General features: G+C 37.1%; 1 protein-coding gene across 8 annotated transcripts in view; it reads left to right on the top strand.

The window, feature by feature from the left end:
• The window catches only part of MEIS2 (Meis homeobox 2), a 210,221-nt gene that overhangs the window by 132,625 nt on the left and 61,796 nt on the right, over window positions 1-15,800 (top strand). The window lies entirely within an intron of this gene.

The following is a 15,800-nucleotide window of genomic DNA, read 5'->3' as shown; positions in this document are numbered from 1 at the left end:
TCTGGCAGTCGATAATTGTTTGTTCAATTAACAAATGGCTTATTTAAACCTCATAAGACCCCTATGAGGTAGGCACCATTAATTTTCCTATTTTATGAGTGAAGAACCTGAATCCTAGAGTGATTCAGTAGCCTCTTCAAAGTTTCACAGTTTGGAGCCAAGATTAAAAGCCAGGACTGTCTGATTCCAGAGCCTGTACACTTTGCCACAGTATTCTTCCGACAACCCTATACTCCTATCGTGGTAATCGAAAGTTGGTGTAAAAATTGTTCTTTAAGAACCCAAACATTCAATGTATATGCCTGAACCATTTCTCTGATTTTTACATGTATTTATTGAAAACATGATAAATATTGCTATATGTATAAGAAAGTAAAGTGACCCCCTCCCCCAAACAAAGAAAGGTGTCTTGTGGAGCTAATAAAGGGTGATCTCGAAGAGCAAATTTGCTCACTTGGGCCAAATGCTTCCTCCTGCAGAGTGGGCTGCTTCCCAAAGAATTAGCCTCTCTCAAAATGAATTATTAACCCCGGCATCCTGGCCAAATTCCCACTTGGATAGTCTAGGAACTGTTCAAAACTTGGAATGTATTGAAATTAGCCTGGCTTGATTGCAGTCTCTGCATTAATTGTGATATAATAGAGTTTCTCCAGAGATTTGTGCATATATTATTCTAATTTGTATAGGCTGGCTTTGTCTGCTAAATTTTTTTAGTTTCTTCTTCCCCTTGTGAGATATGTCCTGAATTTCTGTATAAGTTTTTTATTTTTTTATTTTTTTAATTTTGGTGCATGAGTAATTATAACCTCCTTTTCCCTTGACTTGCCAAACCTGTTTCTCATTTGAGTGACTAGTCTTTTGGTCATTCTAGAAGCGTGTTGCAGACTTTAGCCACTAGACCTTTCCAGATTCCTAACTCTTGCACAGGTGCAAGTGTAGCCTGGGTATGGACAAGATTCATTCAGTTAACGTTTTCTAATCGTCTTTTTCAAGTTTCCTGTCCTCAAGGAGCTTATGTTCCTGTGGGAGGTACATATGCATTTGAAAGTTTAAAATAACTGATTTAATGGTGGAACTATTTAGAACTCTCATACTCATCCTAAAATTATGGCTATTAATTTCTTCAGACAATTTTGTTAAATGATCTGGGCCACTTGTCTGTCTTTGCCAAGAGCAGGCACTGTAAAGACACATCCTGGAGATATAAGGAAATAGGAGTTTAGTTAAAACTACAAAATCATTCTGCTTAAGTAAAACTAAGAGAGCTTAGAAATCCATTGCGTTGCATGATTTTGATGACAACTGTCTACCTGATGGAATTCATCAAATCTTGCTAACATCACATGATTATTTCTTTCTGTAAGCTGGGCTTTCTTGCCTTGTGTTGGCATAAGCCAATCTTCAGTGCAATGGGTTATGTTACAATAGGTAGCTCCAACACTGTCCATCTCCTACGCTTTTTCTGTAATTGATGTGAAGAATAAGAGTGGAGATGCTCTTAAAAGGCAAAATGTTATTCCCAGGAAAGAGTCGGCCTCATAGGTTTTCAGCACAAGGAAGGAAATTGAGAACTCAGGGCTGAAGTCTTTGCCTTTATTTCTGCCTGGACCACAAACAAGTGATAAGTCACAATTTCTGCGTTCAGTTCTTGACCATCACCAAGTGAGATGAGACAATGGATGTAAGGCATGTGTACTTAAAACTTCAGCAGCTAATATTAGAAAAATGCTTTGCAAATGACAGATGGGAAGAGCTATAAATGCAATTGCTAACGGATTTATGTGCTCTATCTCTTTCCTTCCAACCTATTTCTACCAGTGTTTTCCAAAAAATTTCCCAGGGCACCACCTGAAGTGTGACCTGATGGCACCAAAACACATGTGTTTCCTGAGTCGGTTGAGTGTTTCCAAAATGTATCTACACTTTAAATTCAAATGTTTATCCACTAGGACATTAACTCATGGAAAGTGTTACTGACTTAATATGACAGTCATATACTTCTGCCTAGGCTATTGTTATAAGTTCTGTGGGGCTTTCTACAGGTATTTTCCCCCATGTCTTTGTCACTATGGGCCTAGAAATATCTAATTCCTTGTGGAAAAAAGCAGTTTTGATTTGCAATAGTGTAAACAAATTGATAGAGAGTGTATGCTTTTAAATCTGTAGCATGCAGAAACTTCCCATACGAGTTAGCCCCTCCCAACCGAGTGGCTCTCACTTCTAATGTGAAAAGGTAAAAGCCTAAACACTGATATTTCTCCTGCTTCCCTCGTGCACTTGAAATGAGATACTCCATGCTTTAGTCTCAGGTCAGGCCTTGGAAAGTATTCATTCATTTATTCATTTACCAATTATTTATTGAGCTTGTACTGTGCTTCCAAGTGCTTTTCTAGAAGCTGGGCATATAGCAGTGAACAAAACACAGAAGTGCAAATTCAAATAAATCCATCAGAATGTTTCATATGGCACTTCTTGTAAACATCTAAATTTGTTCATAAAAAATTAGAAGAGCATTACTCCACTGAGGGTATTAATTGCTTTGCAAGAACATTATTTAGCTTATGAAAGAACGCACTTCAGCAAAGAGCAAACTCCCTTAGCGATTCAATTTACAATATTTATACTTGCTATAAATTTTATTCACAAATGTCCGAGGAGTTTAAAAAAGTAATGTCTCCAGAGGGTGGTTCTAAGTTCTGTAACATCTTTAGCATGTCAGTCACTTAAAATGAAAGGAGAGAATGTACTCAGGAGCTCAAGGAAGAGAAAAGAGAACATAACCAGTCAGATGTCAAAATACCAGTCTCAATCTCTGTTTTTCCATTGCTCTAGATGCCTGACCTCTTTTTTTTTTTTTAATGTTTATATATTTTTGAGACAGAGACAGAGCAGGAGCAGGGGTAGGGCAGAGAGAAAGGGAGGCACAGAATCCAAAGCAGGCTCCAGGCTCTGAGCTGTCAGCACAGAGACTGATGCAGGGCTCTAAGTCACAAACTGTGAGATGGTGACCTGAGCCAAAGTTGGACGTTTAACCAACTGAGCCACCCAGATGCCCCTTTAGATGCTTGACCTCTTACATATTGAATCCAGGATCTGGCAGTGATCCATCCTTGTTTATAGAATGGTACAAATATCATCATGATACAAATGCACCTAGGTCTACACCTTCTTTATAACAGTATATTCTCAGGCCATTTCAAAATTGTCTGGTTAGGTTAGAATAAAAGATGAAGGCCTTATAAAGTAGCGGTTAATACCTTTTTCCCCCTGAATTTCTTTCTTGTATTGTATACTGTATGAAAATTTTAAATGTTCAGATACCTGCATTGAAAAGGCTTTCCTTTAGTTTCTGCCAAGTCAGACTTGATGGTAAATGGACACTGATTTTCATCTGGTACTCCTCAAAGGAGGAGAGTTGGTTAGTCTAGTTTTCTCCAATATTCAGGCCAAATCCAGGTCATGATTTTATATGGGGACACAGAGATATAAGTTGGATGGTGATTTCTATCCGTACTTTTGACCTCTTTGAGATAATTTTTGGTTCCTCCTACTTATCTCTTGCCCTCTCTTCTCTCTCTCTTAGAAAATATATGTATTTAGATAAAGTGTAATCAACACTTCTATGGTATATACGTAAGAATAATAACCTTGTATTTCCTTAATGATTTTCTGCTAGAATCTAAAGGCCATTTGTGTCTTATTTCTTGCCATGTGGCAATCCTTAAGTGTTTTAACTTCTTTGAAAACTAAACCCACTCAGCTTATGTTGCTATGAGGGTATATTTCCAATTACTCAAATAAGAGTATTTAATTTTTTTAGGTATTTAAATAATGCATATGATTTAGTCCAGAACACACGAGTAGTGAAGGTACCTTCAGACTTTACCTCAAACTACCCTGTTTCAAATGAAAAGCTTACCATGCTCTTAGGGTCAACTGGTCAACTCACCTTGTGCTAAAATACTTATACTCTTTAAAAATAATAAAATTAAATTAAATTAAAATAAATTAAATTTATGCTCTTTGTATTATGGTAGAAAATAGGTCAAACTTAAGTTTATCTGCCAAAGATACAACATGCCAAGCAGGTATCAGAAATGTTAGAGGGTTCTGCCCATCATGTAGAAAAGTCAAGGGTGATATCCAAACTACTGAACAGTCACCAACAGTCAGAATGTATGCTCAATGCATTAAAAACAGATGGTGGCCCTACCAGTTCATATTGGTTGAATTCAGCTACATTAATGGTTTGTCCTTTTAAAGTCCAATTTTTATGGAGACAGCCATTTTTGGGGGCTTCTGAAATCCTTGTAAGAAATATTTTTATGCAAAAATAAAAATATTTTTTCCTGAGATTATAAAGTTATGTTATCAATTTCTAAGGTACATATCAAGAGGAATAAGGAATAAGAACATAAGAAAGCTATTGCTTTCTATAAAATCTTATCACTTAATAGATTCAAAAATACATAGCCAATGCAATAATTTCACATATACATATTTTTAATATGTTCCTCATTATTCCATTCCTCTTTTATCCAAATTGATAAGCAGATAAAAACATAGTAAAGAGTTAATTAGAAAAACACTTTCTGCTGAGGTCAGCCTGGCTACCCAAGCCACGAGTAACCTTTTCTCAGTATTTTCTAATTTACTGTCCAAGTTAGGAATAAAGTAGCCATGTATAATATTTAAGTAAGCTATAAATAATATTAGCATATATTCTCATTGTTTTGCCATGAAAACTTTTAATTTTTGTGTCTATATTTTCTTTTGGTTCATAAGTTTCTAATTCATTTGGATTTACTCAGCATAGCACTTAATTATGGTGGTAAAAGGTGAAATACTATCAAATGATTTGATATTTCAATATTTAATCACTTTTATCTTGAATGAGTGAATGTTTATTCAATAAATATCCAGAGTCATGAAGAGTCATATGTACGTATATATTTCTTGATTTTGTTTGGTTATGACATGGATTATTAGATAGTTGACGATCTTCTATAATTACGAGAAGCAGCATCTTCATAAGTATGTTGAAAGACATTTTAAAGGTGTTCTAATTACTGATGAGTTGATTTACTCTAAACACAAGTTGGAAATTCACAAAGTGATTGTTTTCATCTTAGAAACACTTTTTATTTAAAGTATTTGTGTGTTTTGAAGTTTAGGTGAGGGGCACCTGGGTGGCTCAGTAGATTGTGTCCAACTCTTGATCTCAGTTCAGGTCATGATCTCCTGGTGTGTGAGTTTGAGCCCCATGTGGGGGGCCCTGTGCTGACAGTGCAGGGCCTATTTGGGTTTTTTTTTTTTCTCTCTCTCTTTCCCCCCCCCCCCCCCCCGCTTATTCTCTCTCTCTCCCTGTCTCTCAAAATAAAATAAAATAAAATAAACTTAAAAAAAATAAAGTCAAGGTGAAATAGTAATGGGCCAGTATATGCACAAAGACAGATAAATGTGGCAGTACCTTGTTGTGTCTCCATCTTGATTCAGTTTTGTTGTGTCTCCATCTTGATTCAGTTAACTTTCACTAAACAGGCTGCTTTAAAAAAGGGAAGGAAAAACAAATTGATAAGATAAAACTGTGGGGAATTCCAAAATAATTACCGCTAACTGACCTTTTTTGATGGCCCAGTTAAGAGTTTTCTTATTATGGTATGAGTTGGTTGCTTTATTTACTAGTGCAGTGGGTACCTAAGGAAAACACTTGGGTAATATCTTTGATTTTTTTCATATTCCATGGACAGACTGATAAGGATCTTTCTCCCATGTCCTCAAAAATCACATAAATTCCAAAACATTTAAGAACACGGGGTTATATTTAAACAGGAAAAAAGTCAAGGTTGTTTTTTTTTTTTTTTTGTAGCCCACCTGCCTCCCTTTTTTAGAGTATACAGCTACGTATATAGTTGTATCCAATGCTCATGAATATGTTACGAAAAGAGGCCAGTTTGGAACTCCTGAACCAAGTTTCCAATGCCAGTGTTCAACACGTTAGTGTGTTTATCGTGGTGAACTGTAAAATGAAAGAATTAACTCTTATTAAGGAGTTCTGATTCCTCATAGCCACCGTGATTGAAGCCTTCTCCATAATGTGGTATAAGAAATGGTCACTATTAGGGTTCATTCTATCTATCTATCTATCTATCTATCTATTTATTTATTTATTGTTTATTTATTTTTGACAGAGACAGAGCATGAGCGAGGGAGGGGCAGAGAGAGATAGACACAGAATCCGAAGTAGGCTCCAGGCTTCGAGCTGTCAGCACAGAGCCTGACGCGGGGCTTGAACTCACAGACTGGGAGATCATGACCTGAGCCCAAGTCGGACACTCAACCGACTGAGCCACCCAGGTGCCCCTATGGTTCTCTTTTTAACCACAACTGCCCATCACAAGAAGACATTCCTTTAAAGCTACTCTCTTCTTATTTTTATGACTTTTTAGCTTATCATTAACCCCATGCTCTTATCCTATACTTTGAGATGAGCAAAGAAGATAATATCCAAAACATTTCCATTGCTTACTCTAGAGATAATAACCTTTTTGAAAAAAAGATAATCCTCAGTTTCTTTAAACAACAACTTCCTCTTTAAGTCTCTGGTAGCTTTCTCTTGTCAAATTGGACTTTCAGTACATTCTTAAGGTAAATCAGACAAAATTATTTATAGCATGGGCCGTGCAAATAAAATTAGACTAAACATACTGGAATTATTTATCATAGCTTGTAAACTTTACCCCACTTTTTTATCCATACTTTTTTTCATGTTATTAGAGAAATGTAACGGACTAATCACTAATCTTCATTTCCTTCTAACTCAGTCTCATATGGCACTGTGTCTGGACCTGTTAATAAGTAGGATTGTTGTCATAAGATTAGATACAAGTATCTCCGTTGTCTAGACATTATATAACTCTCTGCCAAATACTTCAGATCCTTGTTTTAAAGCAACCCCTTAGCCTTTTTAACAAGGTGAGATACTAAATGTTAATGAAAAGTCCCATGGACTTACTTCTTTTCCACAGCTTCTTAGTGTCACCATCTGAATTTGCCAATTTCTGCTCCGTTCTCTACATATAGAAATTTTACTGCTGTTTTATATAAGAGCCGGGGGCACCTGGATGGCTCAGTCAGTTAAGCATCCACCTTCGGCTCAGGTCATGATCTCACGGTTCATGAGTTTGAGCCCCCACATCGGGCTCTCTGCTGACAGCACAGAGCTTGTTTTGGATCTTCTCTCTCTCTCTCTCTCTCTCTCTCTCTCCCCCGCCCCCGCTTTGCCCCTCCACCCTCTCAAAAATAAATAACATTTAAATGAGAGCTGGTTTTCCCTGTTTCATGTTTGAGGCCATAAAATGTTGGTATTATTTGCCTCTTTGAGTGTCTCCTTCCTTAAATCTCTCTTCTCATTTGCTTCTCAGCTTTCACCTCAACCGACCTCTCTCATTTCAAACTAGCATTTTTAGGTTGCAAAGAATTTACTTGTTTGCATCCTCAAACTTGACTAATTCAACATGCAGAGTTTTTTGTTTGTTTTTTAATGAGTTGCTTTTTTTTAATTTTTAAAGGTTTTTTTTTTAGTTTTGTCTTTTGTTTTTTTGTTTTGAGAGAGAGACTGAGTGTGTGATGCCTCTTGCATGCTAGGCAGTGAGCTAGATTCTGGAGGTAAAATGTGCGTCGCTTGTCTCTACTCTCAAGGAGCATCGAGTCCAATGAGAGAGACAGACCAGCGAGTATTTGCAAGGCAGTAGTGTGGCAAATGGGGAAATTTAGGGTGATATGCAAACATACAGAATATGGGTGTTAAGTAGCTTACAGTATAAAATCTGGCTATTGGTATCTACAATTCATAGGTAGAAATAAGATGTCCCAGGGGCACCTGGGTGGCTCAGTCTGTTACGCCTCTGACGTTGGCTCAGGTCATGATCTCACAGTTCATGAGTTTGAGCCTTGTGTTGGGCTCTGTGCTGACAGCTTAGAGCCTGGGGCCTGCTTTGGATACTATGTCTCCCTCTGTCCCTGTCCCTCCCCTACTGGTGCACACGTGTGTCTGTGTGTCTGTGTGTGTCTGTGTGTGTCTGCATGGGTGTGCCCGTGCACTCTTTCAAAAATTAATAATCATTAAAAAAAATGTTTAGAAATAAAATGTTCTTTGACATTATGTAAGCATGAAATTTCTTCTTGCTAGGGAAACATCTTAAAAAAGCAGGAGGCCAGGCCAACAACAAGGTTTAGGCAGGCCCCTTCTCCTCAGTTGACCTCAGTTTTGTTAGACACAAAATAAGAAGGTTTGAATGAGGTGACTCTCCTGTCCTTTCTAGTTTCTAAAACTGGGAGTCTGTTTTTCTTTTGCAGTTCACTGAAAAATCTAAATAGCCTAAACCTGTTTTGAAATCTATTTCAACAAATGATCCATAAAATAAATAAGCACAAAATTCAATTTTTTGGAAAAGTGGTCTGGCTATAGAACTGAGTAGTCCCATAAAATATTAATTTGGTCATAGTGTGGAAATGTGAAATGATCGTTAAATGAGTCAGGGCCTTATTTGTGGCCTTTGGCTCATTTGGTAAGATTGCCCATCAGCCATGTAGGCAGTGTAATACGCATGGCCAAGCAGCTCATGGGAGCGTCCTAACAAATGTTAAATAAAAATTATCTTTCTCTAGCCTTCGGAACGTATTTCCGTTATTTTCAAAATAAGACTGCGCACAGCTTTAAAATCTCCATCAACAGAAAAATGATGATATTCATTGTGCTTAAAACTCTGACTCCTACCTGCAAATGTCTTATAATATGTTTTTCTGATACTTTTTTATGTCTTTTTGGAAGTTTAGAAGTAGTATGGGTGTTGGTGGCATTTAACCTTCACGTAATTTCATGCTCATATGAACTCCCTCCATACCATTAGAATATGTGTATGTAACATTTCTTGAAGATGCAAAAAATGTTCCTTCTTTGTCCCAAGACTCTTAGGTTATTTTGTCTTTCTGTCATTAACTTTGGTTTCATAAGAAATTCCTTCTTCACTGTTTTATTTTATCTGTATCTTGATAATAATAAATTTAAAAACTGTTCCTAAAATCTCTGAATCATAATCCAGCAGGCTCATTCAGTATTCTTTTAGCTCATCTACAGGACGGTGAGTGGTTTTCTTTTTTTGCTCTTTTTAGTGAGACCTTCCTACCATGGCTCTAAATATCAACCATGGTTCACCTCTTAGGGTCTGGCTATTATTAAAAATCTCTCAAACAGTTTCTGACTTTAAACATTATTATTATTATTCAATCTATTTACCTCTATGTGAACTCAAATGGAAATGAATCTCCTGAAATAGCCATGTTTTCTTCATCCCAGATATGCACATGGCATTAAAAAAAAAAAAGAAAAAACAAAAGCCCAACTAATTTAAATCTGAAATCTGGGTGTCCATGACACCAAACATCTGGATGAAAACTGAAAAATTTAGTAGATGTCTTCAGATATCCAAATATTGTGTCAGTAAAACAGTTAAATGTCTATCTGAATCTTTCTGTTTGTGTCTGGGTATTTATGCATCATATACGTAGTACCATCAGTCCTTTCTAGTAGAAAACATTATAAATTTCAGAAGGAATGCATCACAAACAAGGATGTATTGAGCAGCTATTATGTGGGAAACATCGCACTAAGTGCTTTCAATTCTGAACTGTGTCTTCAAATGATTTGCCATCCAGTGAAGGATATAACACAAGTACACTGACATACATAAAACACAATGTGGAGTAAAAACACAAGAGAGAAGGAGAGAAAGCACTGTGAAATTTTTAGAGAAAGCGACTACTTCTGGCTGGAGAGGATTTTCCACTGGATCCAGTGTTTAGACTGGCCATGATGGACATGCCAGATTCATGGGAATGGAAGGGAATTTTGTGAAATGCATTCTCTTTCAGCAGCAGAGAATTTTGCTGAAATGAAATGTGAAAGTTATTGTGTCATTTTTCATCATCACAGCCTTTTGGTTCCTGTAAGGTTTTTGAGTCTCGGGTATTTTGATTAGTAAATTTCTATCATTTCCCTTAAGAGTTTCAACTTTACACACTCTCAAATTGTTGATTGCTTTCCTCTTCTTCCTCCTCCTTCCCTGTTTTTTATTCTTTTTATTTTAGTAATAAATAATCATTTTTAGCTGGAGGGGATAAAAGAATAAACTGAGAACGTTCCGGATAATCTAAGTCATGCCATGTGCATTAGTCAGGACTAATTTATTGGCTCAGGTAACTGAAAGGTAAAAGGATCTGGCTTTAGGTAGAGCTGTATCCAAGTGCAGAAATGATGTCAGGAATCTGTTCTTTATTGGCTCTACTTTAGTCTCCTTGGGCTTCATCCTCAGTCAGGCTTTCCCATTTTGGTGGCAACAATGGCATCAGTGACTCCAGACACATATTCTACTGACTAACTCCAGTGAAAAGAGAACACCTTTGACTGACAGCCCAACCCACACCCATTAACCTAACTTGGGTTTCCTTTTCAGTGCAGCCAGAGTGATTAACTATGTTGATTGACTAAGCCTGGTAGCTTGGCCACCCCTGAACATATGCCTAAAGAAAAATCAGGGTACTACTATTACCAAAATAAAGGGGAAGGATACTTCAGTGAAAAACTTTAATGTTACAGTGGGAAAGACCGCCACAAATGTCAAGACAGCAGGTGGTTAGCCCCTCTCTTACCACTGCCTGTTTCTATGACCGGGCATATGTTACTTACACCTGTGACTCTTGGTTTCCTCATCTACATTAATTAGGTGCCAGGCCAAAGTTCTGTCTAAAGGACCTTTTTACTCTACTGTTTTGCGGTTCTGATCTCAAGAACTGGAGACAGGGAGAAGACACCCAGAAAATGCAGATATCTACAAATAGTAACACAAAGTGAGAGGTACATCATGTTTCACATAGAAATGCTTCAGGGAAAAACAGGAAGTTAGTTTGGTAGTGGAAGAGGGAAGGGTTTTTACTGCCTCCTGAGATAGTGATTCAAAGCTCAGACAATTTGAGGGTGTGTGTGTGTGTGTGTGTGTGTGTGTGTGAGAGAGAGAGAGAGAGAGAGAGAGAGAGAGAGAGAATTACTAAGATTCAGAATTAACCATCACAAACTATACTACTATAATCTCTACAGATATTTTACAACCCATTATAATCTCTATAGATATTTTACAGTCTTATTCAAGGTGACAGAACAGCTTGACTGGGAACTTATGTCTGTTTTGTTTGTTTTTTCATTTTTCCTACAAATATTGAGAGATGCTCAGGTGGAGGTGGGGAGAATTACAAAAGTTTAAAAAGCCCAGAGCTCTGCCCTTAGAAGGTTATACTTAATGAAGAAAAGATATATAAATAAGACATGACCGTGAAAAGCTAAAATTTATAAATGCCAAGTAAATTGCAACATGAATGTAGTAGAAAGGAGATTACTTTCAGTTGTGAGGATGTGATGGGTTTTAAAATATCTTCATTATTTCTTGTTTTACCTCAGAATTGTATTTGTTATATACATTTCAGTCAGAGCAGAGGAATTTTTGTTTACATAAGAAAAAGATGTTAAATTCATGGCCATTGAACAAATTTGGCATTCCAGGAAAATGCACTTACTTATTCAGGGGCAGTGTACTTGTATGCTAGTTCAGGAAGCACAGTACTAGAGCAATAACGGATATCCACCCAAATGCAGTTTTATGGTTTATCTTAGGAAAATTGCTTAGAAGGTTCCATATATGAGTGGCATCATCAAAATCTAAGTCAACTGGATTAATTCTATAGAGTAAATGGTGTCTTGAAGGGGATTGAGGAAAAGGAGGCAGTCATCACAATGATCAATTTCCAAGTGTTTGCTCAGACTAAGACCCTGCTCAACAAATTACTCTGTCATTTGTCTTAATGGTTGCATTACATCATCACACAAGTAATTTGACAAATTGGACGTGGGTCTTCAAAGAGCTAGCTCATCAGTAAGCCTCAGAGTCCAGCAAGTGAGTCAAACTCATTGGGTAGGAAAGTGACTCGAGAGGTAGGACTTGTCCTAGAGATGTTCTGCTTTGAAAAATTATCCAGTCAGACAGTTACTGTAACATGAAAGAATAGCTAGCTTAATAAAAATGTTAAATTATTATGGTGTTAATAAAAATGCAGAGTGGGAGCACCCAGGTGGCTCAGTCGGTTAAGCATCTGACTTTGGCTCAGGTCATGATCTCATGGTTCATGAATTTGAGCCCCACATCAGGCTCTGTGCTGACAGCTCAGAGCCTGCAGCCTGCTTTGGATTCTGTGTGTCCCTCCCTCCCTCTCTCTCTCTCTCCCCCCCACCTCCCCCCTCAAAAATAAACATTAAAAAAAATTTTAAATGCAGAGTGTATATTAAATTACAATAAATTAATTATAATTTTAAAATTCCTATTGTATTTAAAAAAATTGTTTGAAGCGGTACACAGAGACAGTATAGGGTATCTGTAAACAAAAAGTAAAAGCCTTTAGCTCCTAGACTAACATGAACCATTATCACTGTGTAATTTTCCAGATGTTTATCTTTCACTACAAGGAAAGATATGTTCAATTGGTTTATGAATTCATGTGTCTGTTTTACAAAAAATTGATAATACATGTTCTGTAGTTTCCTTTTTTCACTCAACATATATGGGAAAACCTTTTTCATGAGAACCCCACATTTTATTTAACTATGGTTTAGTTGATAGGCTATTTCCATTTTTTTACCCTTCTAAGTACTACCATTTTCATTTATCCTGTACTTCTAACTCATGAGATGATTAGAAATAGCCCTTCAAGTGTTTTTAAACATCGGTATAAATCCTTTCAACATAGAATAAAATTCCTGACAAATCATTTCCAGTTTGGACATTATTGGAGAGAGGTTAATCACAAAAGAAAATGATTATTAAGTGGTTTCACCCAAAATCTGTTCCACGGATGTATTCTAAGGAGATTGCAGATCTATTTCCATGTACTTGATAAACCAGGTTAACCTAAAAGGAGAGAGGGAGAGAAGTTCTAGCTAAGGTTAGCATCTTGAATAAATATAATATCTTAACCTCAAATGAGTCTTTAGATAAAGAGGCAATTAAAAATATTCTACATGGAGAATGCTCTATCTCCATGGAGTTGTCAGCCATACATGTCTTATTAACTTTTTGAACACTTGTCCGTTGATATTCAAAGTAAGGGGATCTTTGTGACTCCCTTCTATTCAACAGTGGCTTTAGAACTATTTTGAGAAGTGAAAAACTTTGACCCATGTTGGTTCTTTCTTGATGAAGGGAATCATCATCGTCGCTATTATGTTACCGTGTGTGTTCTTAAAAGTAAATTGAGCCACCTCTGGGCCACTGGACCAGAGTGGGTTGGCCCCCAACAGTGAACAGACTAAACTATAGCTTTAGTCCAAGAATATGGAAACTGACAACAAATTATTGCTTGCGGTCTACTTCCAGTTTTCAAGTGCAAACATACCAAAGTTTATTTTAAATTTGAGCCAGTCAGACATTTAGTAATATACATCAAAGAAGAAGTGAAGGCTTCCCATGTTTATTATTTCAATATGATGTCTGTTCTAATAAAGGAGAAGAATGCGTATGATAGACCATGTAGTAGAAATTCTCTAGTTCTACAGTTAGACTTTAAATATATACATATATTTGTAAATTAATCCGAAACACATTGCCATGGTTCCAATTCCTCTGAAAGCTGATTGTTTTCCGTCCCTTTTTTAATTTTAGAAATCTGGTGGCTGAATGCCAGAACACTTCCAGATCAACAGTCCACTCCATGTATAAAAGGGGCATAGAATCACGAATGTTCAGAAACCACAGAACGTTATTTAAATAAGTTAAAGTTATTATGGTCTTCCCTATTAATTAAAAAAAAAAAGCCATCTGTGCAAGGTGAATTTTGGTAAGGTCCCAATTTTTTTAATGATTGTGGATGGAATTTGCAACTGCTCTCATAGTGAAAGTACTGCTCAGGGATTCCCAAGATAAAATGTACTGTTTATGTAATTTTGTGGTCATTGGACTAAATTTCTACTAGAACACTGGAAAGAATTCTTGTTATTTGATCAGAATTTACAGTCATACTTCAAAGAACTGGCTTTCTACTAACATCAGCTTTCTACTCTTCTACTTCCTTAACATCCTAAACCTTAATTTCATATGAATCTTCTGTGTGTGTGTGTGTGTGTGTGTGTGTGTGCGCGCGCGCGCATATAGGTACATGTATATATGTGTGTGTGCGCGCGTGCACACCTCTGCCCCTCTCTTTCACACACACACACACACACACACACACCACAGCGCCCATGTTTTGTCAGACCTGCCTTGAGCAAACACATCAAACAGTGAGCAAGACTAAACAAGCCAGAAAGAAAACACTGTATAAAGAAACGACACACTGGATGTTGACGTGACCAGTGCATACCCATATACTCTTGCGATGAGTCCTTATTTTCATTGTTGTTGTTTGTGGAATTCATTTCTATTAACTATTTCATTATAGGGAAAATAACTTATAAACCTAGGCGTTCAAAATCTTAGAGGGACCAAAAGTCAAAAGGTGCTCCTCCCTTGAGTTTGGTAGGAAAAATGCTATGACAAGAAGGATCTGGGGATTGTTTTTGGTCATTTTCCCCCAGCCACTGTTTTCAGTCAATTAAAATTTGTACCCTAGGCCTTTTCCAGTTTGAAGCCACCCAGGCGTCTGTGATGAGCAATCCTTCTTGTTTGGGTAGTCATTCATTATCTCCATTACCAAAAGGAGAATAGAGGACAATTACATTGTTTGGACGAATCAGAGTGTTAGAAGGAGTATTTGTCGTGGTGGCAGAGTGCAGCACCTGACAGGCAACGATTGATGGCCAGGAATGAGTGTGAGTGGCCAAAGCAGCCTCATAGGATGCAAATTACTGACTGTGGATTCCAATTTATCCTGTTCATTTTTCTTGCCCGTGCTGAAGACCATTAGTGGTTTTTGAAGCAGTGAAGGGGTCATTACTAATGTGGGTAGGCTTGAAGCAGGAGGGGGAAGGAGGGGAAAAGCCTTCTGTAATTACACAGCTTTCAGGAACAGGCTGGAGGCCCTAGCCAAAAAAGTGTCAACACCTCGCAATCAGAAAAATTTATTTTCATTTTATGCTTAACCCATATTAACTCAACATTATCATCTTTCTTTGTTAACATTTGCAGAATATTAAAAGCCTGGCTTCTATATTAATACAAATCTGGTTAACCCCTTTTGCTGCACAAGGGATTTTGTTTAACCTAATGGCATTTGGGTTTGCTAATAAGTAATTGTGCACATTTTGGATAATGCACACCATTATAGAAGATGAAATACCTGAAGAATAAAATTTTAGATGATTGAAAAACATTCATTCTCTCAAACGCGGGAATGATTACAATACTCTAAATGGAATATTCTGTTCTTAATGTCGCCCTTTAATAATGTTGATGGGAAATCATATCAAAGGCTTCCTAGTTTATGAGCGACTTTGACATGCTGGATAAAAAAAAAAAGTTTACTTTTCGGTTTAAGAAAACCAGTGAATTTAGAGCAGGGACCTCTCTAGAGACGTGTTTTATAATTATGTACATGCAAGTACAGTGTCTCTTAAAGTGAATGTATGCTTCTAAAATAACAGTCCTTGAATCCAGGACGATGGGGGCAAGTGGTTGATGATGGGGGAGGGTGGTTCAGTACAAATGTCTGTGAGGTGTGATGGGAAGTAAAGAATTAAAAAGCTCTGAAACCCTATGGCTTCA

The sequence above is a fragment of the Herpailurus yagouaroundi genome, unplaced genomic scaffold (genome assembly GCF_014898765.1).
Source record: "Herpailurus yagouaroundi ecotype Mexico unplaced genomic scaffold, PumYag 184, whole genome shotgun sequence".
NCBI lineage: Eukaryota > Metazoa > Chordata > Mammalia > Carnivora > Felidae > Herpailurus > Herpailurus yagouaroundi.
The sequence above is the reverse complement of the archived record's forward strand: the minus strand, read 5'-3'. Positions and strand labels throughout refer to the sequence as shown.